The following is a 14,668-nucleotide window of genomic DNA, read 5'->3' as shown; positions in this document are numbered from 1 at the left end:
TGAGACCAAAGCATTTCCTTATTTGCCCTAAACGGGACAAGAGTACACCTTCATCGCCCCTTAAGGGGATCAGATCCCTTCTGGGGACAAAGCCCATTTTTTCATCTATAACAAAAGACCCATTGGTGATTCTCTGACCTTAGGCCCACTTAGTTCTAGGTACCTGGGTTCTAGGTACCTAGGTTTCCTGAACTTTACAATGTGGATGGTGAACATTAAACCACACTCCTGTGAGATAGAGCCCACAGTGTCAGACTCAGCAGCCCTTTCCCTTAGGGCGTAGGTCTGCAACCTGCAGCTCACCAGATGTTTTGGACTATGACTCCCATGTTCCATCACCATTGACCATGCTTGCTAGGGCTGTTGTGCGTTCCAGTCTGAAACATGGTTATGGGCACAACCATGCACAACTGAGCAGACAGCAGTCTGGTATTATCTAAAGAAAGCAGATTGGTATGTTCTCCAGATATGGTTCTTGATGGATCGAAAGAGGGCCTGTCCTTTTCCACAATGCCCCCATCCTTCTGGCAACACATGCCCGCGAGTATGTCGTCATGGAGGAGATAGTGGAACCTTTTCTTAGCTTCAGGAAGGCCAAGGTCAGGGACATGATAAGGTGGTTCCGATGTGCTCAGAAGAAAGATGTGAGTAGGTTGAAGACTGGTGAACTGTAGGAATTTGAAGCCCATCTCCTGTTGCACGGCAGGCAAGGGGTGCTGCGCACAAGCAGGGGAGCAGAAGGAGGTGAAGGAGGATGCAGGTGAGAAGGACCATGACAAGAGCGGGGCACATGGAAGGGGACAGAGAAGGAAGTGCATGTCCCTGAATGTGGAATGTGTAGAATGTGCATTGTCCCAGCTAAAGACATGGGTAGAGTGATTTAAGAACCAGCTCGGACTGGCCTGTAAGGAAATCAGGCAGTGCCAAATGGCTGGTCTATCAGAACAGTATGGGCCAGTTTTGTAAGGCAACGTCAGCCAATTGGATTACTTGGTGCACTGTGCAGCTGTTAGTTTTCACCGATAATAGTGACTTAATACAATTTAAGATGCACATTTGGCCACACATGGGCCTCATTACAAGTATGGAGGTAGCCAAACCGCTATTAGCGGCATGGCTACCCCCATACCGGGTACCGGTTCCCGGAATGGGGAAGTAGCGGGCCATTCCGACCTTGGAAGGCCCGGTAATTCCCATTCCCGGGAACCCGGCCCCGGTATATCCCCATTCCCATTCGAGCCCCCATAGGGCTCAATGGGAATGGGGAGGATGCAAACAACGGGCCCGTTAATGACGGGCCCGTTGTTTGCATCCTGGTCTGCTCGCGGGACCCGCTAAGGACGCCTGGTAAAAGCAGGCATCCTTAGCAGGTCCCACGAGGAGACCTCGTAATAAGGCGGTAGAGAGATAACGGGGCCGGCATCTCTACCGGCCTCGTTATCCCTCTACCGCATACCTCGTAATGAGGCCCGTCACAAAAGTCGTCTCCGGCATGACAGATTTCCCTGTCTGGCTCTTAGAGTAAGTAATGGGGTGGCCATGGAGACCCGGTGACCACCATCCATTAAGTCATGCAGGGCCTTGGGGCTGCATGTGGAAGGTCCCCTGGTCCACCCACACTTCCCTGATCACATGGCTGAGACTTGTCCCTTTGAGCCACTAATAGGCTATGTTACTTTAATGTCTTTAACTCATGCATTGCAGGTACGTGCGGCATGTGGTTGACCGCACTAATGTGGTATGCCTTGTGCACAGAGAAACCTCTCGGTAGCAGCGGAGGCTTTCAAACAAGGGAAACTCCGGAGGCAATCGCCCCACTCCTCTAGATCCTCAGCATTCATGTCTGAGCAGCAGTTCCAAGATGTTGCTGGCTGCAGATCCCTGGGGAGTGGGCACAGGAAGTAACAGGTTTTGAGAACTGCCTAGCTATTTACCAAAGCCATTCATTATTTCTAAATACAAAAGCCCACACCTGAAAGAGAGAAGGTCCTGGCAGACCCTGTAAAAATTAATGGAAGTTGGCAAAAGGGGGGTGAGTGTCCGGGAGGAGCTGAAGTTGAAAAGGAGCATTGTGGAGGCAAAAGAGTTGAACAGAAGAGGCTGGTGTTGCGAAGTGTTGCATCGGGTGTTGCACGGTCTAGTTTCTGGTTGGGGGCGGTACTGGGGAGTGGGCCGGGAACGGAAGTGATGTCAGGGGAACAGTGAATAAGGACATATGCATTCACATCCCGAGTCCAAGTCTTTATTGCGGCGCAGTGCGGGCCTGAAGGTCTATTCCATGGAAGCCCCCTAGAACAGGGATAGCACAAGAAGGCTGGAGGAGAGGACAGGTTATTTGGAGGCAGTGGGGAGGAGGTTGGAGAAATCAGGTAGAGGAGGAGGTGGCTACAGGGGTGAGAGGTCGTGAAGGAGCAGGTGGTGAGACAGGAGGAGGAGGCAGCAAGACATCACAGGCAAGTAAAGGCAGAGGAGGGAGAATCAGTGAGACATCAGCAGGATGAGGTGGTAACGCATCAGGAGGAGGAGCAAGTAGGGAGACAGGTAGCCTTACATCAGGAAGAAGCAGAGTTGAGGAGGGAGGAACAATGAGCATGCAGTGGAACCTCAAGGAAGGGACAGGAGAAAAGAGTGAGCATGCACACGCCAGAAAGAGGTGTCGGGAAATAGTGGATGTCTCGCAAGGAACGAGATGGTTGTAGAGTCGCGAGGATGCTAGATATCAGATGCATTGAGAACTAGGAACAGGTCACCTGATATTGGAGAGGAAGCCCAGTACCACACCCGGTCTGTTAACCAGCTCCATTGGGAACTCTGGGCCTTGCAGCAAACGTTGCAACCTCATGAGGCCGCCTAGGCCTTGAGTGCGGGTGCCCAGGGAATCTCAATGAAGTCAAGAAGAGATCCAGGAAAGAAGCCAGGAGGAATCAATCCCACCAAGCAAGGAAAGAAGACCCTTAAAGAATACAGGCTGTGAGTGACTGAAACAAGGATTAGCAGGAAGGAGCTCTGATTAGAGACATTGGGCTTCATTACACATTCAGCAGTATGGGAAAAAACTGGTGGTAATTCAGTAACCAACCACTTCTTTTGGCGGTAACAAAATCACCACCAATTTTACTCCACTGCCAAACTAAAGGTTTGACCTTAAAGTGGAGGATTTTTCTCCAGGATCATGCTGGCGGTAAATTTACCATTTGAAGGCAATAAATGGGCAGATTTACCAGGTCGGAATTATTGCGCACGGTAATTCCACAGAAATATCCCCTCGAGTCCTATCATCGTCATCATAACTTTATTCAGCCATCAGGCCATCAAAGTACATCCTATCACAGTGTTACAAAATGATCCAAACCCTAATACAACACATCAAAGATACAAAAATGGAGGGAAATGTGTCAATGCAGAGAAAGTAGCTCTGTTCAGGATATCTCCAACTCCATAGGCCCAGCTGCATTAGGCCCTGCTGTGCATCACCCCAGGGGTATTAGGTTTGCGCCAATTAGAAGAGTGTTCAATAAAGTTAAACCAGATGGGCCATTAAGTCCTGGGTAAGGATGCCAACTGAATATAATCTCATCCTTAGCCATCCGGCCCACCCTCCACTTCTTCCCAGGGCCCCTTTGACCAATCTCCAGTCCCAAAAAACTGTTTTAAAGTGTCATAAGAATTCTTACCCATTCTTAAAACGCTACAACATCCCGTCATGGCTTCCCTGCAGATGAAAGCACAACTTCTGATGCCAGTGTAGGCTTTTGTTTAGAAGGGCATCCCTTGGTTTTGCCTTGTTCGTCGCCAGTCTGGGTACCCCATGAAAATATACAGTGGCACATCAAGGCCCTCCTTGGTCACGATACTTAAACAAACACCCCTGTGCCGTGGGCCGGGAACTCTTGCATCCCCCAAGCTAGGGCGTTATATACCCGCGGAGCTTAGAACATGATTCGCCACTGGAGCAGTCTTAGCCGGTTTCCAGTTAAAGTACCGAATACAAAAGAATCTAATGCCAAAGGGCACCCCCTAGCTGTACAATCATCCTGACAGGATCCCTCCTATAGCGTCTCAATTTGACCTAAAACAAAAGGGTTGAATTATTTTTTTTTTAAATATATATTTTTTGGGGTTTCCGTTTTGAATTAAAAAAAAGGGGTTCTTACCACAAAAAAGGGGGCTTGGGTGGGACTCCCCAAAAAAAACAAATAATAAAAAAAAAAATCGACCCTTTGGTTTTCGGTCCTTTTGATTCGACCCTTTGGTCATTCGATCCTATGCATTCGAAACTTTGGCCTAGAACCGTCTTAGCCTTGGGTTGCGGCACCCCCTTGGTCTCCTTGATCTTAACATTACTTTCACAGAGGGCGTTAACAGAGTGTAATCTCCCAGGTACCTGATTGGGGAGGGCTGCATTTGTTTCAGGGGTTAAAGGACGATCCCGTTCAGTAGTGCGTTGCAAATGTGGATTTTTAAGCCCCTTGCAGGCAATTGGGGCGGTACAGGATCCCCCTGCGACACCCTTCCTCCCTGCAGACCCTATCAGGATTAATAGCAATGTTCTAATTGCTACCAGCTCAGTGAGTACTTGGCTGCACTTACACCCCCTAGCTGTACAATCATCCTGACAGGATCCCTCCTATAGCGTCTTTACTGACCCCCAGAAATTGGTGAACCTCTTGAATCAGCAAGTGAGCCTCCCCTGCAGAATCTCAGGACTTGTTGGCAAATGGGCCAGTTATCCTGAAAGTCCCCCCCACCCCCCGGAGCAGGCCCAGTGATGGCAAATTTAGGCGACCACGCTTGTTGCCGCTGTCTCCTTACAACTAGCATCTTGCGCTGGGTTTTATGCTCTGGTTAAACCTCTGAGTCTTGGGGGGGAAGCGTAGGGCAAAAGAGAAGCAGAGGAAAAGGGGAGGTACGCGAAGGCTCCATGGTGGCACTTTGAGGATTTTGTTGTACCACTGTGTTGATAGTGGGCCACCACCTCTTCTCCCCTTATCCAACACATTAGCCAACTGAGTCCTCACTCACTTAATTCTGGCTTCAACTCGCTCAGGATCCTCAAGGAAAGATTGTCACGTGTTTGCCTCTCCCTGCTGCGCCGAACACCTACAGCGCCAAACACTGCGCCCTTGCCCGGCTGCAGGCTTCACTGCTGCGGGGCTAAAGCTGCAAGGTTATGTCAAGGGGGCGTGGCCTAAGCTTGCAGGATATGGGGGATGATGTATGGGCCACCACACACCGCGCCCTTGCCACGCCGCAGGCTTCACCGCTGCAGGGCTACGGCTGTGAGGATATGTCCAGGGGGTGTGGCCTGAGCTTGCTGGATCCTGGGGAGGATTTCCGGGCTGCCACACACTGCACTCTTGCCCCGACACAGGCTTCACTGCTGTGGTTCTACGGCTGCAAGGTTATGTCCAGGGGGCGTGGTTTATTCTTGCAGGATGCAGGGAAGGATTTCCGGGCAACCACACACTGCGCCCTTGCCCCGCCGCAGGCTTCACCGCTGCAGGGCTACGGCTGCGACATTATGTCTAGGGGGAAGTGGCCTAAGCTTGCAGGATGCGGGGGGGTTTCCAGGCCACCACACACAGCGCTCTTGCCCCGCCGCGGACTCTAAAAATGGGGATTAACACCTCCCTATTACCATTTGTAATCCTGTGGTAACTCCTTGGGACCAAGTGGCAGTAACAGTAAGCACGCTTGGCAGTAATTCAGCAGATTTACTGCTGGATTACCACCAAACTTGTAATGAGACTCAAATTGTTTCACCCACAAAGAAGATATCCTGCTTTTATGCTGTCCTCTTTAGGTTGTTGGAATGAAGGTAGGATAAAGCTAAACCATGGGAACTTTTTTCATTAAACCTGTATCTGGTAGGAACCCCGGCGGTACCTATTTAACTGCTTCAGAGAATTTGAGCTTCATTACGAGTACGGCAGTGCAGGCAAAAGTGGTGGTAATGTGTCGATAATCCAATACCGCCACTTCACTACCACTTTACCACACCACCTTTCTGTGAGTTTCAGTGATAAAGTGGTGGCTGTACTGCCAGCAAAAAGCTGGAGGTAAATCATACACTTTAGGGCCGAATGTTTTCGGAATTACGGCTTGCGATAATTCTGAAAAATTCCTCTTGGAGTTTGATGGACTCTGAAAATGGGGACTAACATCACCGTGCTACCACTCCTAATCCTGTGATAAGTCCTTGCGACCACGTGGCAGTAACATTAATTGCGGTAATTCCGCGCATTTACTTTCAAATGACCACCAAACTCATAATGAGGCCCACATTTTCGTGTTGTATTCAGGCCCTTTTCCCCCGCAGTCTAAAGGTGGATCATCAAACTGTTACCCGTGCCTGATGCGGCCGATCCCTGGAAAGTTCCCTAGCGGTTTCTCCGGAAGACAGTGGAGGGAGCAAGGGCAGGAAGTAATATCGAACTCCAACTTTCATACAAAAATAGGACAGATTCAATGGTCTGCAACCTGTGGCTCTCTAGAGAATTTTGACTACAAAACTTCACCAGCCGTAGTTGGCATTGTAAATGTTGAGGGATCATGGGAGTCGTAGTCCAAAACATCTGGAGAGCCGCAGGTTTGCAGACCCCTGTATTATTTTATAATCTCAACGATGGGCTGCCTAGCGACCCGTCCTTATGCACACACCGTCCATCCTTCCAGCAACACACCCACTCAAGTTTGCAATTGTGTGGGAAAGACAGTGGGACGTTGACTTACCTTCATGGAAAACCTTGGTGAATTGTGCTCAGATGCAACATTAGGGGGGAGTGATCCGGCCAGAGGAAGGGAGGCATAAGGACACAAGGGTGGAGCACCATCTCCAGTCTCGGGGCAGGCAAGTGCTGCTGCTGCGCCCAGGCTGGTGATGGAATCAAGGAGCTTAGAACCAGCAGTCGAGTATAGTCTGACCCTGTAGTGCTACTGTGGGGTTCGGCTGATATGATAAAACACAGGGCTGAAGCTTGAGTGAAGCGGTGGTTTGTAAATATCACCTGAACCATAAGATGGCATTATGGGACCATAATGCACGTTAGCTGGTAGGCATTTCTTATATTACATCTGAAACAAGTTAGGCCTTTCAGCCACTGAAATCCTTAATTGAGGGGACCATTCTGTAGGTGATATAATTATATATTACATACTATTTTTGCATGAATCATTCACATGAGTTCGGCATTGTCTTTTATTGAACATAGTTTGGTTTATAGAAATAAGAATACGAGGTGACCAAGAATGGGCACACTTAGGCTAGAAGTAGGAATGGTGCGTATTAGTTATACGTTGACTGCAGAAATTTGAAATTGAACTTTGAGGTTACCCCAAACTAAATTAGTAAATGAATAACGGACTGCCGTTCCATAAACATACATTGTCAACAAAAAGCATTGCAAGAGATTGAATCAAAAAAGTGTAATACTCATTAGTGTTTTAATCAGTTCAGATATTTGCATCTGCAATTAGTACATTTGCAAACACTTGTTTCGACCTCTTTTGGTCTTCTTCAAGGCAAAAATATCCCAGCACTAATTATTTAGTTTGGTTTATAGTTCGGTCACGTATGGCCTGACATTTTTTCACTAACTGGAAAATACTTGTCGAAAGTAGGACATTGGAAACTGTTGTACGCTATTTTGCAGGCTGTAGTAAAATAATTATGAAGTACACATCATTAATATTAATCAGCAGGATGGGTTTACGCAAGACATAGTTGCCTTCTAGAACTGCAGATCTGAAAATCATTTAGTTCTGCAGGTGTCTATTGATTAACCAAAGGGGATTAGTTGAATGAGTGCCTGGCGAGGGACAATGAGCTTGTAACATTGCTTCGCTCAGGCCTATAACTATGGGCTCCGGGGCCTTCAGGGCTTATTGCTTAATTATGTCACGGCTGCACCCTGCAGTGTTCCGCTCACAAGGTGCAGCAATGGACAACTCTATGGGGAGCAAATCAGATACTATGTTTTGATTATTTCAAGTGATTATGTTAAGTAGGTAACAAGAAGAAATCTACACACAAGACTTTGTGCAAAACACATTTATTTTTATTTTAGAAAAAAGCGCCTCCTCTGCTGACATGTGTTTCGTGCCCTTGGTGCGCTTTATCAAGGCATAGGCAATATATGTTTGTGACGAATACTGAAGCACAGGGCAGATTAAGGGAACAGCTTTCGCCGAGAGCTGTGAGCAAGATGTGGTTTTGCAGCGTCAGGTTGACTTTTGCCAGAAACGTGAGCTGACCTTTTAACATATAGAAGCAACACCGGCAATGGCAGTATGTCCTACTCCATGCAGGCCACAGTAACGTGTGATTATCTTAAGTATTTGCCATGCTTGGAAAGCAGTTTAGTTTAGTTTATTATTTATAGTGCGCGCCAGACCCTGGGGCATCAGGGCGCAAGAGACAGGAATATGCTCAACTTAGTTACAGGTACATGGTATATAAGGACGGTACAGATGTTACAGTAGACAGGTATATACATGGCAGGATCAAGGTCGAGTAACATACTTACAGGGTGCATGTGTACTGGATAGTCATAGGGTTATAATATACAGTTATATACAGTGTGACTTAACAGGTCGAGTGGCACCAAGATCATTACATTGCAGAAAAAGAGAAAACAAGTTCAAGTATCATAGTAATGAGGTGCGCACAGTACTTCAAGCACATAAGCAAGTTCCGGGAGCTGAGGGTAGGTGTCAAGAAAGGTGCGTCAAGGGAGACGTGCAGGTCAGGGTAGTTAGATATCATTTACTCGCAGCCAGTTGGTCAAGTTCTGTCTGAATTTAGCGAAGGGCTGAGGTTCTCTAATGCCAGGGGGTAGGGAGTTCCATAGCTGCGCAGCCTTGACTGGGAAGCTGTGTCCTCCTATAGTTGAGAGTTTGAATCGCGTAACTTGGAGGCAGTTTGTGTTGGCTGTTTTATTTGGTCTGGACGAGGTTCTTTTACATAGCCTGTCCGTGAGGTAGGGTGGTGCTTTATTGTTGAGACACTTGTGAGTAAGGGAGGCGATCTTGAGTTGAATTTTATCAAAAGTGGATAGCCATTTGTATTCTCTTCTTACAGAAGATATATGCTCATTTCTGTTGATCTTAAGAGCTGCTATCAGGGCATTGTTCTGGAGGACCTGAATTGTATGGATGGTCTGTTTATTCGCCCCAATGTAAAGTCCATTACAGTAATCCAATTTGGAAAGTATAAGGGCTCTGGCAAGCGTAATGCAGCTGTCTGTGGAGAGGAATTGTTTGCTAGCTCTGATGAGTTTGCATGTGTATGCAGTAGCAGAGGCTAGTGAGTTGACTTGTTTAGCAAAGTTCATGGTGGCGTCTAGGTAAAAGCCTAGGGTCTTCACTTCTTTAGCTACTTTTATGTTATTCTCGTCGATAGTGAAGTTGGCATAGCCAGGGCTGAGTTTGGATATGTAGGTTGGGGTGCCTAGGATAATGAACTCAGTTTTGACGTCGTTCAGGCATAGGCCATGAGTGGCCATCCATGCCTGAACGATGCTATAGATTCTATTTACTAGAGCCAGATCCTCGGCGTAATCTCCTGAAAGCGGAAGGAGGATCTGGGTATCGTCTGCGTAGTTAGTGTAGGCGATACCCAGATGATCCATTTCATCAAAGAGGGGCTTAGTGAATACATTGTAAAGTGTAGGTGACACACAAGATCCTTGTGGTACACCGCAGGTTATAGGGATCGGGTCTGCTGAGGCTGATGGAGAGAAGACTCTCATAGTTCGGTTACTCAGGAATTAATTGATCCACGTTATAGATTCTTTAGAGAAATGGGCTGCAGAGTCTAGGTGGCTGCATAAGACTGTATGGTCGACTAAGTCAAATGCAGCTGAAAGGTCCAGAAGGAGGAGTAGGGCTGCTTGGCCATTGTCTCTGCACTCATCTATTTGGGCCTTAAGATCAATTAAAGCCGTCTCAGTCCCGTGTTGCGGACGGAATCCAGATTGGTGTGTTCCGAGTAGGTGGTTGGATTCTAGGAAGTTTTGTATTTGCATATAAGCCACTTTATCTACATTTTTTAGAAGAAAGGGCACAGTCGTGATAGGCCTGAAGTTTGTGGGAATGGCCGGGTCGAGGGTTTGCTTCTTTAATAGAGGCAGTACCCAAGACTCGTTTAAGTTGTTCGGTACCGTGCCTGTGGTAAAGGAGGAGTTGAAGAGTTTGGTTATGAATGGCAATAATTCTCTCGCAGCATCCTTAATAAGTTGTGCTGGGTATTGATCGCCTTTACAATTGGACGGTTTAAGTCCCAAAATGACCTTTTCCACCTCAATGGTCGATACTTTAGAGAAGCAGAATCGAGATTCTTGTTTGGGCTATACTCTGAGGGATGTGAGGCGTTAGAGATACTTTCTTGGGGGCAAGTTTAGTTTGTAGGTTAGCTACTTTATTCGTTAAGGCATGTTGTATACTGGAGCACCATTTTTTGTCCTTGGTACAGTTTTTTTGTGGAACAATAGGTGTTTCCAATTCTTCCAAAATGCTGAACAATTCTTTGACACTAGATTTAGATTGAGATATTCTAGTATTATAGGTTTCCTGTTTGGCTAATAGAATGTCTTTCTTGTATTGGGATGAGGCCTTGGATAGGTTGAGTTTGTTTTCAGCTGATGGGGAGAGTCTCCAAACGGTTTCAAGTATTCTTTTAATCAGCCTGAGGTTTTCTAGGTGAGGAGTAAGCCATGAGTTGAGATGCTTTTTCGGTTTGCTATTCCTTAATTTGAGCGGAGCTATGTGGTCGAGGGCTAAGTTCATAGCTTCGTTGTACTGTTCGACTAGCAAATTAGGATCCATATTGTCTGGGACCGAGTTAAGTTTAGGTATTATGTCGGGCATCAATTTTTCCGCTGTCATGAGTTTTTTGTTCCTCGTGGGCACAGGTGGGGCCAGTGAAGACAGGGCAGTGGCAGGGTTAGTTGTCAATGTAAATAATAGCAGGTAGTGGTCAGTCCAAATCTGAGGTACAGTATCCGTGATATTTACTTCGCAGTTGTGTTCTGCTATCCAATCAAGGATTCGACCTTTGTTGTGCGTGGGTAGGTTAACTTTCTGGGAGAATCCCAACTCTTTCAAAGTCAAAGCAGTAGCCGTTGATTGGATATCCTTAGTGTCATTATAGCCTAAATTAAAGTCACCTAGACTATTGTTTGGGAAGTATTTTTTAGGTTATTGGACAAGGTCGTAGAGATATCCTCAGCGAAGGTTCCAGTCGGACCTGGTGGTCTATAGATAAGAAAGATGTTTAGTGTTTGGGAGTTGGCGGTGGCGATTTTGACCGTGAGGCATTCACAAGATTTCATAGCAGGAGTTGCGATAATTCTCATATCTAGGCTAATCTTAGCTATGATTGCTAGACCCCCACCTCGAGTAGTATCGCTGAACCTGAGGGCTTGGCTCCTACAGCTCTAGAGTTTGGAGGATACGAGTTGCCAGTGGACTGTAGGAAGGTCCTTGCCAAGGCCAGAGTGTGTGCGACTCTTAAGTGCTACGGTCACAAGTGGAAGCTTTTTGCTATGTGGTACCGGTCGCAGAGGATCACCCCTCTGAGGGTCACGTCCCTGCAGATTCTTCCATACTTGTTGTCCTTGGCCAAGGCGGGACTGCCGCATGCCTCTATCAAGGTACATCTAGCGGCTATCTCCCGCTACACCAGGTCTCCAGGAAGATCTTCTCTTTTGTCCCACCGTCTCGTCAAGAAGTTCCTCAATGGACTGTTCCAATCTTTTTTTTGCTGGCGAAGGCTCCTTCCCCGGCGTGGGAACTCAACGTGGTGCTGACTAGGCTCATGGGGGCCCCCTTCGAGCCTATGCATCAGGCCCCTCTCAAGTTGCTCTAATGGGAAACGGCTTTCCTTGTGGCCATCACCTCTGCCAGGAGGGCGGGTGAGATACAGGCCCTATCCTGCAAACAGCCATATCTGACTTTCCACAAATAGAGGGTGGTGCTGCGGACGCACCCCTCCTTCATGCCGAAGGTTCAGTCGGAATTCCACCTCAATGAGCCTTTGGTGTTACCTGTGTTTTTTCCAAAGCCTTTCTCACCGGCTGAAATGGCATTGCACTCACCGGACGGTGCGCGTGCTCTAAAGTTCTACGTGGCACGCACAAAGAGTTTTTTCCGAAGACTTCTCAAATGTTCATGAACTTTGGCCCTGTGAACGATGGGAAGGCCTTGTCCAAGGCTTCCATCTCAAGGTGACTCTCCGGCTGCATCACGCACTGTCATTAGTTGGTGAACCGACTGCTACCCGGCCGTCAGAGAGCCCACTCCAACAAAGTGATCTCTGCGACAACTGTGTTCCTGTCTGGTGTGCCCCTGCTGGATATCTGCAGGGCTGCTACATGGAGATCCACGCACATCTTCACAAGATTCTACCGCATCGACAGGAATTCCAGGGAGGAGTCCAGATTCAGCCAAGCAGTACTACGCAACCTGTTTGCTTGTGTGAGCCTGTTCCAGAGGTAGGGGTATTTCCTTCTGTTGAGCCTTGCCACCTCCTCTGGTTGGGTAATGTTGCACTGCTATGTATTCTTTATTCATGAGCATCTGAATCCATGCCAGACCCCATGCTGGAGAAGGAAGAAGTTACTTACCTGTAACTATTGTTCTCCAGCATAGGTCTGGCATGGATTCACATGCGAACCCTCCCTCGTGCCCCTCTACGGCTCTTCTTGGTCATACTGCCACTTTACGTGCTTACCAAATCTGAAGATGGCTGCCAGAGGAGGGGCTTAGGGAAAGGACTGTAATTGGCTGGGGGCAGTATGACCCAGAGTATAGTGATTGGTTTACAGGAGAAATACAGTTTGTAAATTAAAGTGAAACTGTTTTTTCTTTTACCCAGGATTCCCAGCATGATGACAGGGAGTATTCATGAGTATGTGAATCCATACCAGACCCATGCCGGAGAACAATAGTTACAGCTAAGTAACTTGTTCCTTACGTGGTCCTCCAACTCATTCCATTCCACACCCCTGGCGCACATCTTGTCGCATATGTCTAGTCTTCTGCTGCCTGATTGATAAGCTAAGAAGTGGGGTGGGAGGTGGGTTCCCAACAGCACTGTTGAAAGGAACAAAGTTGCATGCAAACATTCCCGAGTTGGAGAGACAGAGGCAGTTCCTGTCCATTGGTTGGATTTGAACAAGACACAGTTATTAGCAGTGAGAACTCAAAAGCTTTTTGTTTTCTCTACGAGTAAGACTCGGTACCTGAGGGTCCCTGAACCCAATGCCGCTCTAGAAACGGCTGGCAAGGTAACCCAGCATCATTGGACTGGAGTGAAGGAAGGCCATCACTTTTATCAGCAGATGTAGTAAATTCAGCACTCAGTGCTCAGTGGAAGTTGAGGTGTGTAATAGGAAGTGACGCCCAAAGAGACCTGAGGCACGAGGGCGCCCGGGCATAGGTGCTGGCTCGCCACAGTCAGAGCAGCTAAGAACCAGTTGGATCACAGTCCCAGTGGTTGAAAAATCAGCAAACGATTTATTGTCAGCATTGGCTGTAGAAGAATACACCCTGCCGCTTCCCGGCCTCCATCTTGGCGAATGTAAGACTGAACGTCGGGAGTGACACCTACATCCTGTCACCTTTTGGTAATTCCATCCATTTTCTATTCATTCTTTTCAGTTCTGCAGTTGTATTCATTTTAGGATACTTTGTAAGACTGCCTTTAGTTGGGTTTGTGTGTCCTCCCTTGTGAAAGGGATTTAAAAGTCTTGAGGAGGCTCCCAAAAATCACTAGTTCATACAAGTTCACTGATTATATCTCGTCTATTGCTGCTCCGAGCCCATAGTGAGAGCCACAATAGCCACGACCTATAAGACTTGGGCCCAGGGAGACCCCAAGGCTGCTTCCTGGGTCCAGACTGTGCAGAAGACTACCACATTACATTTAGGGCATAGCCCATGGACAGATCAGCTCAGGTGGAGTCACAGATGGCAGAGCTGGAAGAGGGCTCCTAGAAACCCATGTTCCGCCCCAGCACTTGATCTAGCTATAATGCACTGCAGAGCTCATGTACCATCCCTGCGCTTGATGTCGATATCGAGAGCCTCAGGGTGGAAAGGGGCCTCCTGGAACCTTAAGCTCCATCTACGCTCAGATGTAGTGTACATTGTAATACTACACTCTTTGCTTGAGGAGTCTTGTGGGAGCCAGATCTGTGAGGTGCCGCTTGGATGGTCATGTCCCGCCGTTACTCTGCAGCAGCGATCGCAACACTCTGTCCTTGCTCTAGGCCTAGGGTATCGTAGACCGCAGAGCTGGAGGGGCCCTTCTGGAGCCTCGTATCCAGTCCCCGCCGCTCAGCTGCAGTAATCTCTCCATTACTGCACCAAGCCTGTTAAATACAAGGGATGATCATTCCCAGAGCATCTTTATGCCACAGCTGCTTCTCTGGAGCATCCATCACTGCACCCATGTTAATGGAATGCTGCCTCCAAAGGTATGTCTTGGAACCTCATTTGTCTCCTCTTGCTCAGTAACAGTAATCCCTGCACCCATTACTTTAGCTATGGTATTGTGGACACCAAAGCTGGGAGGGGCGTCTTGTAACCTAATTTTTCACCGCTTGACCAGTAGCAGTGGTCACTGCACCCAACCATTCCTTGGAATGCATAGCGGTGGGGCGGGGTG

General features: G+C 47.8%; 1 protein-coding gene across 2 annotated transcripts in view; it reads left to right on the top strand.

Moving 5' to 3' along the window:
• Positions 1-14,668, top strand: part of GABBR1 (gamma-aminobutyric acid type B receptor subunit 1) — an 844,797-nt gene that overhangs the window by 678,323 nt on the left and 151,806 nt on the right. The window lies entirely within an intron of this gene.

Source organism: Ambystoma mexicanum, chromosome 13 (genome assembly GCF_040938575.1).
Source record: "Ambystoma mexicanum isolate Mex_15411 chromosome 13, UKY_AmexF1_1, whole genome shotgun sequence".
NCBI classification, from domain to species: domain Eukaryota; kingdom Metazoa; phylum Chordata; class Amphibia; order Caudata; family Ambystomatidae; genus Ambystoma; species Ambystoma mexicanum.
This window is presented reverse-complemented; position numbering and strand designations above follow the sequence as displayed.